The 17,152-nt window shown below is 37.0% G+C and overlaps 1 protein-coding gene across 5 annotated transcripts in view; it reads right to left on the bottom strand.

Moving 5' to 3' along the window:
• Positions 1-17,152, bottom strand: part of TTC28 (tetratricopeptide repeat domain 28) — a 635,539-nt gene that overhangs the window by 544,481 nt on the left and 73,906 nt on the right. The gene's annotated exons all lie outside the window — the stretch shown is intronic.

Genomic DNA, 17,152 nt, shown 5'->3' with positions numbered 1-17,152 from the left:
GTCTACAAATTATATTTATTCCAATGCAAAACACTAAAGTGGAAACAAATGTGTTGACGTACTATTTTGGGGTGAAGGTACAGGAAGGGAAGTGATCAATAGCCTTCATTAGGCTCTCAAAAGAGAAATATGACCCATCTCCACCAAAGGTGAAAATCCCTGCTACATTCAGCGAGGATCATCCATATATAGTACAGTTCTCCAGGCTGACAATTTAACAATCCACAGCAGAGAACAACTATCACTCACTTCAGCTGGGAAGACAAGAGAAACAATCTGGGTAATACAGGCCTATGCTCTGTCTCTAGAAAAAGAAAATTAAGAACAATTTTAATTTACCAAAATATCCACAAAAAATTAAATTGCTCCAAATGTACCAAAAAGGACATTTTAGGATACCTGGTTGAATTTAATAAGATATGGTACTTGGAGTGGCTAGTAACACTATCAAAAGGAATTCCTTGATTACACATTTTGATATATTCTTAAAACACATATATTCACATAATCCATCTTTCAAAGAACTGGATCTGATCCAAGAGTTTCCAAATGAAAAGCAGCTAAAATGGAATCTGCACATCCCAGCCAACTTCTGGAAATGCCATAAGAATATAAAAATAGCTCTTACTAACTGCTTACTAATTTCAAATTCGGTTTTGAGACTACATCTCACAAATCATGACTGAGAATGACTGATTCAGAGTTGGAAAAGTATATTTACTATTACAAATGGAAAAAGTTCAGTAGTGCTGAAATCATGTTAAAAGGAGATGACAAAATTTTTCCTGATATATAATGAAATGATTAATTAATATAATTGGGATGATATTTTTGGATTCTCCCTTATTGGCAAATTTCTCTCCCTATACCTGCCATTGTAGCTCCAGTCAAGGGGGTAGGACACATACTACACTTCAGAAAAGAAACAGCAATGAAATAAAGGACCTTCCAAATGTTAGGAGGAAAGAGAAAGCCCACCCCTTCTATGCCTAGTATGTAAACAAGGGAAAAATCGAATATAGCACAAGGCTTTTGCCTAGCTCCCCACATGAAGCCCTGAGAAAAGACCATCATGCAGGATGCTCCTGGGGCAATATGGTCTGGAAGGAGGAACAACAGAATCTTAGCAGAGGAAAGAAGCAAATAAATGAGCTTGAGGCAACACTCCTGACTCCTATGACCTACATGTATAAAGAGGATCCAGAAGCTTCATAAGCTCTGGAAGTATCAATCCCAAAGGATCTAAGCAATCAAGTTAAGTCCAAGACAAGATTAGAGAAGCAACCCACAATGGATATCAATGAAGACCAATGACCAGTACAGAATTTCAAGATACTCTCTACCACCTTCACAAAATCACCTGAACCCACCCCCATAGCACTTAAACAGCATCTTGATGTACAGCAGGGGCAAGCAGTGGGAATAATCTGAAAGACTGAGCATATACCTAAGAGAAGCTGAATTAGCTAATGAAAGTGACATTAATGAGCAAGTTCAAGCTGTGTAATGCTGTGTTCCCTTGCCTAACACTACCCAACTGGCTGAGAGGCTTGTAAGGAAGATTAGGATCATTACAAAAAATAAAGAAGCTATATTTTCTTTGAGTAAGATGCAAAATTTTCAAACTTGCTAACAATGTTTAGTAATTTTTATTTCATTTTCCTTTTTTCATTTCCTTTTCTTTTGTTTCCATTTTGTAAAAACAAATCAAAATTCAAAATTACTATCATAAACATCCTCAGGTAAGACACTACTCCATGAAACAAGACAAGGTAGTTAAAAAAAAAAAGCAAAGGAAAAGTTCTTAGAAATTAGAAATAAGATAACAGAAACAAAAATCTCAGCATAAGAATTAAAAGATAAAACAGAAAATATCCTACAAAGCAGAACAAAAAGACAAAAATCACAGAAAAGATAGCAAAACTAGAGAGTCTAGGAATTACAATGTCTGTAAAAGAGAAGTACCAGAAAGAAAATGTAACAAGATGTTAAAGGTGTAAATCAATAATAAAGAAAACAGAATTGATGACATAAATTTCCAAGTTAAAAGAGATTATCAAATTATATAGACCCAAACTAGTATTCTTCAAATAAAAAATATCACCAAAAAATTTCATAATATGGGGACCCCTGCGTGGCTCAGTTGGTTAGGCAGCTGACTCTTGTTTTCGGCTCAGGTCATGATGCCAGGGTTGTGGGATCAAGCCCCATGTCAGGCTCCATGCTGAGTCGAGAGCCTGCTTAAGATTCTCTCTGCCTCTCTGCCCCTCTCCCTCATTCACATGCACTCTCTCTCTCTCTCTCTCAAATTAAAAAAAAAAAAGAAATTTCATAATACTATGATTAAAAAGAAAATGCTTTAAAACTTCCATATGGAATAAACAGGTTTGACACAAAGAAGGATTCAGAAGGTCTTCAGATTGAGAAAGTCTGGTGGAACGGCAACCCAGGCAAACGACAAGCAAAACCTGAGGAAAAATAACTTCTAACCTAGAATTCTATAAGCAGTCAAAATATCAAGTGTAAGTCAAAAGAAACAGGTATTCTTCAAACCTGCAGTGTCTCAGCCAACCTACCTCCCATCCGCTCATTCTCAGGAAGCTACTGACCGAAGTATACCACCAAAAGGAGGGAATGAATGACAAGTGAAGAAGATATGGAATCAATTCCATATTTAACTCAAGCAAAGGGAATTTTCAGGCGGATGGAGAAGGGAGATCCAAAAATGACAACTGCACATTCGGGGAAAGAGCAACCGGTCCTAACCGAAACCAGTCAGCAGAGCCATCCTCCAGAAGAGGAAGTTGATGGAACACTCAGTGTGTCTAAATGCAATGAGAAGACATTTAGAGAATTAGGGGGTAGTTTGGTAATGGATAAGTAATACATAGAAAAACTGGGGGACAATTATCAATGACTCAAGAGAAAGTTTTCTAAGGAAAAGTAATCACAGCATGCCAAATAATTCAGCTGTGAATTACCTGTTCAGAGTAATACCAATACAAATAATCAATTCTAATCCACACAAATTTTGGATATAATTACACTGGGAGAATGAGAGTATAGGAAGTGTGTATATAAGTGAGAGAGGGGGAAAAAGAGTTGAATCCTCATCTTTCATGTGGGACAATAGATAATACCTTAAAATTAAGAATTCACAGCAAAAGTGGTGATGGCTGTGTGGCAATGAGAATGTACTTAATGCCACTAAATTGTACACTTAAAAATGGTTAAAATAGTAAATTTTATGTTATATATATTAACTGCAACCAAAAAGAAAAGAAAAGGTAGGGGCTCTGGGTGGCTCAGTCGGTTAAACGTCAGACTCTTGGAGCCCCATGTAGGGCTCCACAGTGGGGGTAGAGCCTGCTTGAGATTCTCTCTCTCCCTCTCACTCTGCCCCTCCCCTACATGTACACTCTCCTCCTCTTTAAAAAACAAAAGGTAAAAGCAAAAGCATACAGGAGGTAAATGACAAAACAAACTGCTAAGAGTTGAACTTTGTTGCCTTTAAAGAGAAGGAAGCTAGATGGTTGAGGGAGGGTAAGGAGCGGCAAGATATTGCAGGGGAGCGTAGGAGTTCCTCAGGCCTTTAAAAGAGTTATATGGGGGCATCTGAGTCGCTCAGTCAGTGAAGCGTCAGACTCTAGATTTCAGCTCTGGTCATGATCTCACGGTTCATGAATTTGAGCCCCACGTGGGGTTCTGTGCTGACAGCATGGAGCCTGCTTACGATTCTCTCTCTCCCTCTCACTCTGCCCCTCTCCTGCTTGCACACTCTTTCACTCTCTCTCAAAAATAAACAAACTTTAAAAACTAAGTAAAATAAACAAAAAAGGTACATAACTTTGATAAAAATTAAAATTAAATTTAAAAAACTAATCAGGAAATTTTAAAGCTGGCCCTTTTTTTCCTGTCTATATAGGTAAGATTTAGACTACTCTTAATTTGATCTTTCAAGTACAACATACATGGGGCGCCTGGGTGGTGTCCAATGTCAGCGCAGAGCCTGTTTGGGATTCTCTCAACTTTTCACTCTGCCCCTCACCTGCTCATGCTTACTCACTCTGAAAATAACAAACTTTAAAATAAAATAAAGTTCAACATACAAAATTATGATATGCATGAACATTTGAGGAAAGCGTATGTCCTGAATAGGTCTATACTCATAAAAATATGTTTATGCCTATTACCCAAAGCAAAGTATATGAGGCTACATGCAATTTTGGACATTAGCCAGATTAAGCAAAATAAAACTATGCAGAGTAAATCTCTGGCACCACTTCTTCTACCTGACTCAAATTTCTGTATCATAACTAGAGCCCTGCATATCCGTTCTAATTGAAGGAAATAATCTGGATAAATGAATTTAACATGAAACTATGCAAATTCTCTATTACATTCCCTTAGCAATTTATATACCACGAATTCAGAATTTACAATAATTCAGAAAAGATACATTCTTTTTAAGAACATGTTTAGAAATTAGAGATTAATTTACTATGCTTTCAAATCAAGAATCAGCCATAAGTTTTAGTTATTTAAGTAGTTAAAAGTGCATTACAACCTATCCAGTTGGCAAACAATTTAAACTGTGTTAGCCAAGTATTGGCAAGAATATGGAGCAATCAGAACTCTCAAATTTATCCTGCTGGTGGCAGGGTACATTAGAACAAAACTTTGAACACCAATTTTGCATTATGTATTAAAGGTGAAAATATGTATGCTCTGCAACCCAGCAATTTAACTGTAAGAGGAACTCTCTTACAAAGAATTGTTCATAGCAATATTCAGAATGTTCATAATAGGGAAAACTTGGAAATACGAATAGTGAAATACATAAATAAATTGTAGTGTGTTTATGCCAATGGAATTCTATAAAGAGGTAAAAATGAACAAGCATTGACTATATTCATCAAAATTGATGAATATGAAAACATGGCAATGACCTAAAGAAATAGGTCACAGAAGAATACTTAAAAGATCATTCTATTTATAAAAAATTTCAAGAACAAAAAACTTTAGGTATTGTATTAAGAGAATGATTTATCATAAAAACCAGAACACTGTTTACCATATTGGGAGAGTGAGATACGCAGGAAGCAGCATGTAAGGTGAGGCAGTATGTAAGGTACTGGTAATGTTGGTTTTGTTTTGTTTTGTTTTGTTTTAATGTTTATTTATTTTTGAGAGAGAGACAGAGCATGAGCATGAGCAGGGGAGGGACAGAGAGAGAGGGAAACACAGAATTGGAAGCAGCCCCAAGCTCTGAGCCACCAGCACAGAGCCCAATGAACGGCTCGAACTTGGCAAACCGTGAGATCACGACCCAAGCTGAAGCCAGATGCCCAACCGACTGAGCCACCCAGGCGCCCCAGTTACTGGTAATGTTCTATTTCTTTTTGGAGGTAGTTATAGAACTGTTCACATTATAATTATTTTTAAAGGTACACATACACATTTTATGTATAGTTATGTAATATTTCACAAAAAGTAAAGAAAAATTAATCCTATAAAAAAAGAGGAACATTAAAAATTGGGAAAAATGGGGCGCCTGGGTGGCGCAGTCGGTTAAGCGTCCGACTTCAGCCAGGTCACGATCTCGCGGTCCGTGAGTTCGAGCCCCGCGTCGGGCTCTGGGCTGATGGCTCAGAGCCTGGAGCCTGTTTCCGATTCTGTGTCTCCCTCTCTCTCTGCCCCTCCCCCGTTTATGCTCTGTCTCTCTCTGTCCCAAAAATAAATAAACGTTGAAAAAAAAAAATTTTTTTTTAAAAATTGAGAAAAATGCATTGCATTAATGTGAGCCTATTGTGAGTAACTTTTTCATTAATTATTTCACATATTAGCATTTAAATACAGTGTAGTTCATAATATTAACTGTACCTAAAAGTAATAAAATTTTACTTTATTGCTTGTTTCTTTTTAACTTTAATTAAATACTTGACTCAGTTCAGCAACTACTGAGAACTTATTATGCACCAGGCATGGATTAAGCACTGGGGATACCATGACAAAGAAGTCACAGCCCACAGCCCTGCCCTCGAATGACCTGAGGACAAAGATATACAAACAGAAAAATGTTTTAATTAATATTTATTTTATCCTGATTATTAAAGCAATATTTTTTCAGTATTTAAACCTTATAATCTCAAAGTAAAAATGAGGTAACAAAATACTTCTATGATTCCCACTACAAAAATAGAATCACTTTGAACATCTTGTACCAGTAATTGTCACTGAATCCTCGTCACCATAAATCCTATCACCCTTGCCAATGCCTGGGCATGAAACCCAATTCGAGGCTATGAGAAAGAAAGGGAAGTCAGCTGGGAACTTCTGGGAAAGATGTGCACACTCCTAAAGGAGAAACAGGAAGAGAGAGCTCTTCTTCACTCTCTGGAGGTTCTCATATCTGGGAACTGTTGTGGCCAATTGGCTACCAGCCTGATGACAGGCCAACATAGCACATTGCCTCAAATAGATAAACTGAAATTTATATGACCATCTACCTAATATAGGGCTTTTGGGTTGTCTTCGGTTTTTCATTATTTTTTTGAATTATCTTTGTATTTCATGTTATTTCTTTAAAATATATATCTAGGCAAACAGATAATTTCAATGTACTGTATGACAAAAAGCAATAAGGCTACACATAGGGTAATAAGAAAACACAGGGAATAGATACTCTGTCCAGCCTGTAGGTAGTTTTTGACTTAATACTCCTACTCCACCAAATAATAGGTAATTATATAGGTTGGAAGGGTAAGTGTACCTTCCTAATTTTCTCATTACAGTGCTATGTCTTTTAATGTGATTCTTCTCCAAATCTTGTTAAAGAACCATGCCATCTTTTTTATTTTTTTCCTCAGTGAAATGTTTCTACTTTTTCCACCAGCTTTATTGAGATATAGTTGACATATAACATTATATAGGTTTAAGGTATATAATGATTTGAGATATGTATATATTGCAAAATGATTATCACAATAAGTTAATACCCATCACCTCACAGTTAACATTGCTTTTTCTCGTAAATAGAACTTTAAAGATCTACTTTCTTGGCAACCTTCAAATATACCATACAGCAGTCACCATGCTGTGCATTAAATTTCCAGAACTTAGTTCTTATAACTGGAAGTTTGTACCTTTTGGCCACCTTCATTCATTTCCCTGTCCCTCACCCCCACCGAATAGCTACCAATATGTTCTTTAACAAACTGTGGCCATCTTGCACCACAAAGCCATATCATCGGTTTCACTTTCCACTATTTCAGTTGTCCGCAGTCAACTGCGGTCCAGAAGCAAATAATATTCCTTCCAACACATCATCAGAAGGTCCACAGCAGCCTAATGATAAGTCACAATGCCTACATCATTCACCTCGTTTCATCTCATCACATAGGCATTTATCATCTCATATCATCACCAAAAAAAAAAAAAGAGTGCACTAAGATATTTTGAGAGAGACCACATTCATAAGACTTTTATTGCAGTATATTATTATAATTTTTCTATTTTATTATTAGTTATTGGTAATCTCTTACTGCACCAATTTTATAAGTTAAACTTTATCATAGGTATGTATGTATGTACAGGAAAAAAATATGTATAAAGTTTGTTACTATCCACAGTTTTAGGCATCTACTGGGAGTCTTGGAATGTATCCCTGTGGATAAAGGGAGACTACTCTCTTTACCTCTCTACAGAGATTCCCTTTATGACATGTTCAATTTATTCAGGAGTCCCTTGAATTCACTCATCTCCTTAGAACTAATGCCATTTTTACACAAATTTCAAACATGGCTATGTTTAACTAAGCATTTACTAAAAAAATATTTACCAAACACCAGTAATGCTAAACACTACATAAGATGTAGAATAAAATATTCTTCACACTGAATATAGAATCAAAATTATTTTTACCTGCTTTTCTTTGATAAATCTGGTATTAATTCCTAAAGTAATCTATAAAATATGATATTTTGGGAGAAAAGAACTGGCTCGTTGGGTTTTACAAAGGCTGTCTCAGGAAGCTAAAATCCCAGGGGTTTCAAACTATAGTTGACTCCTGAACAACATGGTTTTGAACTGCATGAGTCCACTTATACGCATATTTCTTCCGGTAAATATAATACAGTACTGTAAATACTTACATTTTCTTAGTAACATTTTCTTTTCTCCAGTTTACTTTACTGTAAGAATACAGTATATACTACAAATAGCAAACAAAATATATGTTAATTAACTGTTTATGTTATCAGTATAGCTTCCAGTCGGCAGTAGATTATTAGTAGTTAACTCTTTGGGGAGTGAAAAGTTATATGGAATTTTCAACTGCACTGAGGGGGGGGGGGGAGGGTTGGTGCCCCTAACCTCTGTGTTGTTCAAGGGTCAACTGTGTATCTTCTAGGACCAGTGAAAATTAGTATTTGTTTAGACCAAATATTCTCATACTATCATTGTTTGATTTTGCAATAGCGCTCTTCCTTAAAAATAATTTTTAAAAATATATTTATGTTAAATAAATAGTAAGTTTTACTTTAATAGTTTTACATCATCCTTGAGATAACTGATATATCTTAGAATGTCACAAAATAGCAATCTGCTAGCAAATTAAGTAATATCAGGAAATTCCAAACAATAAATATGTAGTATGTTGTGATTTCATGGAGAAACGTCTAAAAAAAGTATTTATTTATTTTTTTTTTTATTTTTATTTTTTTTTTCATTTCTTTTTTTTTTTATTATTATTTTTTTTATTTTTTATGAAATTTATTGACAAATTGGTTTCCATACAACACCCAGTGCTCATCCCAAAAGGTGCCCTCCTCAATACCCATCACCCACCCTCCCCTCCCTCCCACCCTCCATCAACCCTCAGTTCTCGGTTTTTAACAGTCTCTTATGCTTTGGCTGTCTCCCACTCTAACCTCTTTTTTTTTTTTTTTTCCTTCCCCTCACCCATGGGTTCCTGGTAAGTTTCTCAGGATCCACATAAGAGTGAAACCATATGGTATCTGTCTTTCTCTGTATGGCTTATTTCACTTAGCATCACACTCTCCAGTTCCATCCACGTTGCTACAAAAGGCCATATTTCATTTTTTCTCATTGCCACGTAATATTCCATTGTGTATATAAACCACAATTTCTTTATCCATTCATCAGTTGATGGACATTTAGGCTCTTTCCATAATTTGGCTATTGTTGAGAGTGCTGCTATGAACATTGGGGTACAAGTGGCCCTATGCATCAGTACTCCTAAAAAAAGTATTTAAAGAAACTAATAATCATGAGTAATTATCAGACACATGCATACAATCTGAAATTTCACCAAGTGAGAGCAAGATACCACTAACAAACAGAATTCGGTGATTTTATCTATAGATATCACCACAAGAACATTTCTTCCTTTTGCCACATAGTTATTTTCCTATGTATCCATGTTACCTGGCATGATCTTATTAGTAGATCATGTATCATAAACAACACACTGATGTATGTGGCATCTCAAGTACCTGAGATAAGGCCTAAAAGAGAGTCAAGTGTATTTGAAAGGGTGTCTTATTTAGAATGTTTTGGCAAACACGATGTTTTTATCTCAAAATAATATCTGGTTCATTTTTTTTAAAACAAAGCAATATTATTATTATTATTATTATTATTATTATTATTATTATAAGCAAATATTCATGCCTATAATTACCATCTACTTTTCTCAGCTAAGAATGGGTGATTGATGACCAAGGTCATCTAGTATTGAGACTTAGACTATCTTAAAAATATTTGCTACAACATTAAGGAGTGATGGGGAGAAGAAGATCCCAGAAAACAAAGGGGAAAATGCTTCTTAGTGCCACCAAGAAGCTATGATAAAAAAGTTCCATGGTTAAACACCAAGCAGCCTTAAAAATACACACAGATTATGTCTCACAGAGGATAAATAAAATGAGCCAAATGAGCCAAGATGTTGAAAATGCTCCATATTTCTTTCAGGGAATACCTGGTTGGTAACAACATTCTATAAAAACAGTCTAACAGTTGCAACTGTGTATTATTTAAGGAGGACTAAGGTGAGATGACATCTAATTATTTTTTAATATCAGAGTAGTAAATGTGCAAATGAGAAAAGGAGATTGAAATCCATGAAATGGTATATGTTGAATTTCAGGATAACCCATCATGACTAGAGAACTAGCAAATCCAAAAAAGTCCATTAAAGTTTTATGTCTAAAAAATTGGAATGCATCTTTTTTACAAATTAAAGACAGACTGTAAAGAGAGGGTTGGAGTTGGAAAGTTCCCTGCTCATCAAATTAAAAACAAGAGCTCTATTCATAAAAAAAAAAAAAAAAAAGAAAAAAGAAAAAAGAAAAAAAGAAAAAAAAATTTAAAAGAATACTTATGTGGTCAAGTCACATTCTTTGTTCTGAAGTTTTTATATGCAACTTGGGGTGAGCATTTTACTTGTGATTCATAAAGAATCAGTGTAAGTAAAGACAAGTTTAACAGGGGCTCCTAGAGCACATGAGTACATTCCAGGTGATACGTAAGTAGCCGTGTAAGACACCGTAAGAAAGGAGAAAACACACCCTAAATACCCAAAGGAAGGAGTGTGGTCACATGACCAACAGCTGGACTTGATTAAAAAGAAATACCAGGTTAGGCGCTATGGTAGTTCTTCCATAGTTACATGACAACACAAATGAGAAATGCTACATTTCTCACAGCCTGTTGCCTAGTGATCTCAATGCCTGCCCCTTTATCCACCCTCACAGTACAACCACTTCTCCCTTTCTTCCTCTGCAGCACTGCAGTATTCTCATCTTACAACATCATTTTTTAAAAGAAATTTATGAGGAAATGGAGCAAGTGTAAATAAAAAGTCAGCTTCACTTATAATCTGTGATTCGTTTTCACTTTCACAAGCACGACAAAATACAAATTGAAGTTTCCTCGTGAGTAAAAGATATAAATGTGGACAAACTACTTTAAGTAGATTACATTGTGCTGGGACAGTAGAATGCCTGCTTTCTGAGGATCTAATGTTCAAAGGCAGGATAGGAAGCGGATGACAAATGTAACACATCTTTCTTTCTTAAAATTGGCTGTGCAGTAAGGCAGGAGGTTAATACACAATGTAGTACTATGGAAACAACATGGTTTTACTGAACTGTGAACTAAAGAGTTACATTAAATACCCACAATTCCTTGTGAAAATCTCTTTGTTTTTCTGCTTGTCAGCATCTGCATTTTACAGCTGCCTCCTTCAGTATGGACCCTGTCTTGTAGAAGTTTGGGAACTTAAAACATTAATATCCAGGAGCTTAAAAACATCACAGCACTAATAACTTACACAGATGGGAGTAAAACAGTCACAGCATTCTTAACTATAAGCTGAACAGAAAATAAATCTAAAGACTAGTGATGACGATTTACAGAATATAAGAGCAAAATTATCTTTCAGCTTGGCAAAAGCATTTATACTTGCAAAATTTTCCTATAAGTCAAAAAAGGAGACAGATTAATATCAGGTCTAAGGTAACATTTAGCAAAAGGTTAAAATCCCAAGAAACTATTTCTCAATCAACTTATTATTTTCTTATAATAATAAAAGTACTTTTTTTGAGATAAATGCTCAACCTGATGCAAAAAAGTATCATTTAATCAATGAGATTCTTTTTATTCCTCGTAGTTCAATATAATGACAGAAGCTCCTGCCCCTCCCGACACCATCATCACTCCTGCGGATCTTTTAAAGTAGTCCTCAGGGGCGCCTTCATGGTTCAGTCAGTTGGGTGTCCGACTTGATTTCGGCTCAGGTCATGATCTCACGGTTTGCTGGTTCAAGCTCTGCACTGGGCTCTGCATTGGTGGCATGGAGACTGCTTGGGATTCTCTATCTCCTTCCCCCTCCTCCAGTCATGTACATGCTCTCTCTGTTTCTATCTCTCTCAAAGTAAATGAATAAAAACATTCTTAAAAAAATAAAGTACTCCTCATTTCAAGGAAGCTCCAGCTTCTCCCTGAGAACCCTGACTCTCCAGGTTAACAATATGAGCTCTCGAGCATCATCACCTCTTGGCCAACCTCACCAGGTCTGGTATAATGCCAATCTGTCTCCCTTTCTCAAAAAAAAATTCTGAATTTAGATGAGCACTGTCCAAAAGAATTTTATGTGATAATGAGAATATTCTGTATCTGAGCTGCCTGTGGTAGCTATGAATCATATGTGGCTACTGAACACATGAAATGTGGCTAGTGTGACTGAGGAACTGACTTCTTATATTTTATTCAACTGCAACTAAATATAAATTTAAATAGCTGCATATGACTAGTAACCTACCAGAGACAGCACAAATCTAGAGCAAGAGTACTTCTTTTCCTACCGGAAATCATTTATTTTATCCTGTAGATGATGGGAGAGTTACTCAAAGGTTGGACTTAACGTTTTAGAAAGTGTTTTCTGGCTGCTTTTTGGGAGTATGATTTTAGAGGCTGGGAAGGGAAAGAAAATGCTGAAGGTCTGTAAAGTACTCATCGGATTTGGCAATTACAAGGTCTCTGGTAATCTCAGAATGAGAATTTAGAGTGGAGAAGTGGGGTTATAAACTTCAGTGGAAACAGAGATTGCAAATTCAGACCACTCTTTCAAGAAGTCTGGCTTCGAAGGAAGAAAGAGAGGAAGTAGGGAACAAACATCATGAAGAACCTCTCATGTGCCAGAATTTTAAAGAAGGAGCTTCACATTGATTACTCCATTTCCTTTGCTTAATCTTCAAACCTGCAATAAACCTCCTCTTACAGAAACTGAGAAATGAAGCCTCAGAGGGGCTGACTTGCTCAGGGACACTCTGGTAGGTCTGGGATTATAAAACTAGACTATTTTTCAGGCCAAACTTCATTCTCTTGAAGGTCAAGCAGAAATGCAGGACGGATCTGTGGAAAGATTAAAGATAGGAAAGAGTGATAGAGTAATTAATGAGCAAGGCTCCGGAGAAGATAGGGAGAAATAGAGTCTAGACAAGAGATATTAACCTCGGATGAGAACAGGAAAATCCGTTCCTCTGAGATGGAAACATAGAAATCCAGTAAGTGTGAATGTGTACATGTTTATACTACAAGGGGTTTAGGGATGACAGGAAACAGCTGAAATTAAAACCTGATGATCTTTATTTTCCCTGTGAAGCAGAAGGCAAGACCTTGCGTGAGAAGATGAGAGCAAAAGTTTAAAGAGGAAGGTCTGACCTAGCCATGATGGAGAGAAAGGGAGGAATGGGCCTGAGACCCAAAAGAAAAAAAATTTTTTTTAAGTTTTTAACGTTTATTTATTTTTTTTTTACAGACAGAGACAGAGCACAAGTGGAGAAGGGGCAGAGAAAGAAAGAGAGAGACAGAATCTGAAGCAGGCTCCAGGCTCTGAGCTGTCAGCACAGAGCCCGACGCGGGGCTTGAAACCACAAACTGTGAGAACATGACCTGAGTCGAAGTCAAATGCCCAATCAACTGAGCTACCCAGGTGCCCCCCCCCCAAAATTCTGTCTTAATGTTTATTTATTTTTGAGAGAGAGAGAGGGAGGGAAGGAGGGAGGGAGAGGGCGAGAGAGAGATGCGAGTGGAGGAGGGGCAGAGAGAGGGAGACAGAATTGGAAGCAGGTTTGGCACTATCAGTGCAGAGCCTGACATGGGGCTCAAACCTAGCAACCAACGGTGAGATCATGACCTGAGCCAAAATCAAGAGTCAGACACCTAACCAAGACACCCAGATGCCCCCAGACCTATTCAGATCTTGAATTTGTGAACTGTAAAATGGTCTTCCTAAATTAAATAAACATTAATTATTTTTTTTAATTTCTAAAGTATCAATGATTTTCCTTAAAGTAGAAAAAATATATACTCATAAAAACATGATGTTACTAAGAGCATAATATAAGTTAAAATATGTATAAAACTATAAACTTCAGTAATGAAGCACTATGCTTTCTGGCATTAATAACTATAACCCATTTATCTTTATATATCATTTAAGCTTGGCTATGATAGAAACAAAGTTAAAATTTTTTAAACATCATAAATAATTCCTGGCTTCCATTTAGGATGTATAATGCTTGAAACAGAGTTGCTCCCACTTGTCCAATAAGAAAAAAGTGGGTAATCTAAACAAATATAATTTTTCTGGAGACTATAACTTAGACAGCTAAGGTTGTAGGACAACCAACTACCCTGAAATCTAAGGAAAGACAGATGACTCCAAAGAGAAAAAGGAGGCAAACACTTGCTTACTTGGGCACATACCAAGGTGCTCTACACCTCTAGAAAAAAATTCAGCTGAATTTTTTAACTGCTAAAAGCCAAATGTGGGCTAGCATGAGAGTGGAAAACCCCTGGGAGCCACAGAACAAGAGGAGCCTGCACCTACTCACAGATTCTTCTCTAGAGACCTTACCGGGTACTGGGGAGAAAGTGTGGGGGCAAAGTAAGAAACCAAAGAAGGCCTCCTTTGAGCTGCAGGCCCAGGAAAGGGAAGCAGCAGCTGTTCCAAGGAATGCCTCAAGCCCCTTCTGAATCCTTCAACCCCACAGAACAAAAGCCAAAACCTGACTGGGAGAAGGGATCAGAAAAACACACAAGGCAGGGGAAGAGACAGGGAAATCTCCACCTCTGAGAGAACTGGACTCAGGAACACTAATAGGAGCCCAACCCAGCAACTGCCTAAGGCTGAGGCTGAACCAGGACAACAGAAAACACCCATCCCCCACCCCCAGTACCAGGTTAGGAGGCACTGAGTAACAAATAATAGCAGATCCACTGCTGGGGGAAAGGCAGGAATGTGGAAAAAAGCCCTCTCTGAAGTGCAGATTCAGAGGGAAGCTGAGGGTGGATCAGGTTTTGAGGAAAAGTCTCTGGTAAACCAACCCTCACCTGGGCACAAGATAAAACACTAGATGAATCTGAAGCACTTGGAAGACTAAGGAAACCCAAACTCAGCTCAGCATCTGTCCAACCTAACACAATTTCTACAACAAAGGCCAAGCAAAAGAAGAAGAATGACCATTTCCAGGCATAAATAATAGTGACTTCTACACAAAGATGTCCGCTTTCAATCAAAACATGAAACACACAAAGAAGCAAGAAAAGATAACATACTGTCAGGAGACAATGCAATCAATAGAATCAGCCCAGATATTGGAACTAACATATAGGGAATTTAAAATCACTGAGATTAACATGGTAGAATAGTGGGAAAAGCCTTTTTCCTTAAAGCATCCTTTTTTTTTTAAAGAAAGAGAGCACATGAGCAGGAAAGAGGGGCAGAGGAGGACAGAGGGGGGCGGGGAGAGAGAGAGAGAGAGAGAGAGAGAATGAATATCAAGCAGGCTCCACACTGAGCACAGACCCCAACACAGGGCTCGATCTCACAACCCTGGGATCATGACCTGAGCCAAAATCAAGAATTGGACACTCAACTGACTGAGCCACCCAGGCATCCCCAGAAAAGCCTTTCTAGAAATTACAATAGTTGAAATGGAAAAGGCATAGCTTTAGGTCTATCTTCCCAACTTGATTCTTAGTTCCTTCAAAGCAGGATCCAAGTTCATTTCTCTTTGCTTCCCTAGCATCTAGCACAACCAGCAGATCTGACATTAGCACAACAGTACAAAAAATGAAATACATTTTTGAACTTGAAGACCCTCAACTGCCATTAGCAGACAAAGTAGTAAGCCAAACTTCAATCCCATAACCACAGACAGAGCTTCAATTTTGGGTGGACTTCTGCACTTTTACTTGTAATTTTCTAAACTGACTATGAATAACTAAACCCAGGGTCTGCATGCTGCTCCTGGAGCTCTTGAAAACTTGTTCATTTATATTACGAAACTGCCTTTTGATTGGTTATTCTGTTCTAAAGACTACAATCCTTAAGTAAATGACTCTAATGTAAAAATAACTTATGAGGTGTATTTCTAAAAATGATCTCACATTTTCAGATCCTAGAGAAAAAAAACTACACATCTTTCATTGAGCATCATCCTTCACTTATATACACATTATGCTCAAGCCTTCTTAGCTCTCATTTCTCTTTTAGCACTTAAGAAAAATAAAGCAGCACTGAGATATTCTTAACTGAGACCTTCCAATTCTTACCTCAAGCATTCCTAACTTCTAAAAGATAAAACTACCAGCCCCCTATTTTCCAACCTCCAATTTATCTAAATAATCTTGTACATTCTTCACAACACTTTCCCTAAAGGGACTGTTATATATAAGTCCAGTTTTATAGAGCCTATGGGGGTTTTGGCAACTTCCTTCAATTATCTCCAGCTGAATTATAAAAATAACAATGAACTCGAAAAGGTTCCTATAACTTTCTATTTGATCTCATGGGCATATTCCAATTTCTAAATCTTATATGGGGTCTCAGTAATCTTCCCCATGAAAAATTAGAATAAATCTGCAAGAACTTTCAAAATTCCCAGCAGTGATGCAAAATATTTGCTTATGCAATGAATTAGCAAGATCAATGAACCTTTGCAAGACAATTACAGAAATTGTAATTTTTTCAAAAAAATTTTTCTAGAATGTTTTCTATATGCTATCATAAACTTCCACACCCACTTTAAACTAAACCCACTATCTTTAGGAATGATAATCACACAGCATCTTTTGATATCATACACATTTTCATGTAACTTGATCATGCCCGTGTTCAATGATAACCAGCCCAACAATGCTTCCAAGATGCCACTTTCTCTCATTTCTTTCTGCATCACTCACCACTCTCTTTTGCTTGTTGTCTGTCTTCTCCCTGACCTCTGAATGGAAGAGCACCTCCAGACTCAGTCCTTAGACCACTTCTCTTTTCCATTTAACTCTCCTCAGTAATTCCATCTGGTATCACCGTTTTAAATACAAATATATATCTCCGGCTCCCACTTCTGTCAAACTCTGGACTTACATATTTAACTGCCTACTCAACACTTCACTTGGGTATCTTTTAGGTATCTCAAATTCAGTATGTCCAAAACTAAACCCCTGATCTTTTTCCCAATCCAACTCCAACCACAAACTTCTCCATTGCAGGTGATGGCAATCTAATCCTTCTACTTGCTCAGGCAAAACACCTAGGAATCCTCTCGGACTTCCTCCAAATATG

Source organism: Prionailurus viverrinus, chromosome D3 (genome assembly GCF_022837055.1).
Source record: "Prionailurus viverrinus isolate Anna chromosome D3, UM_Priviv_1.0, whole genome shotgun sequence".
NCBI lineage: Eukaryota > Metazoa > Chordata > Mammalia > Carnivora > Felidae > Prionailurus > Prionailurus viverrinus.
Note: the sequence above shows the minus strand (reverse complement) of the source record. Positions and strands in the feature narration are given on the sequence as shown.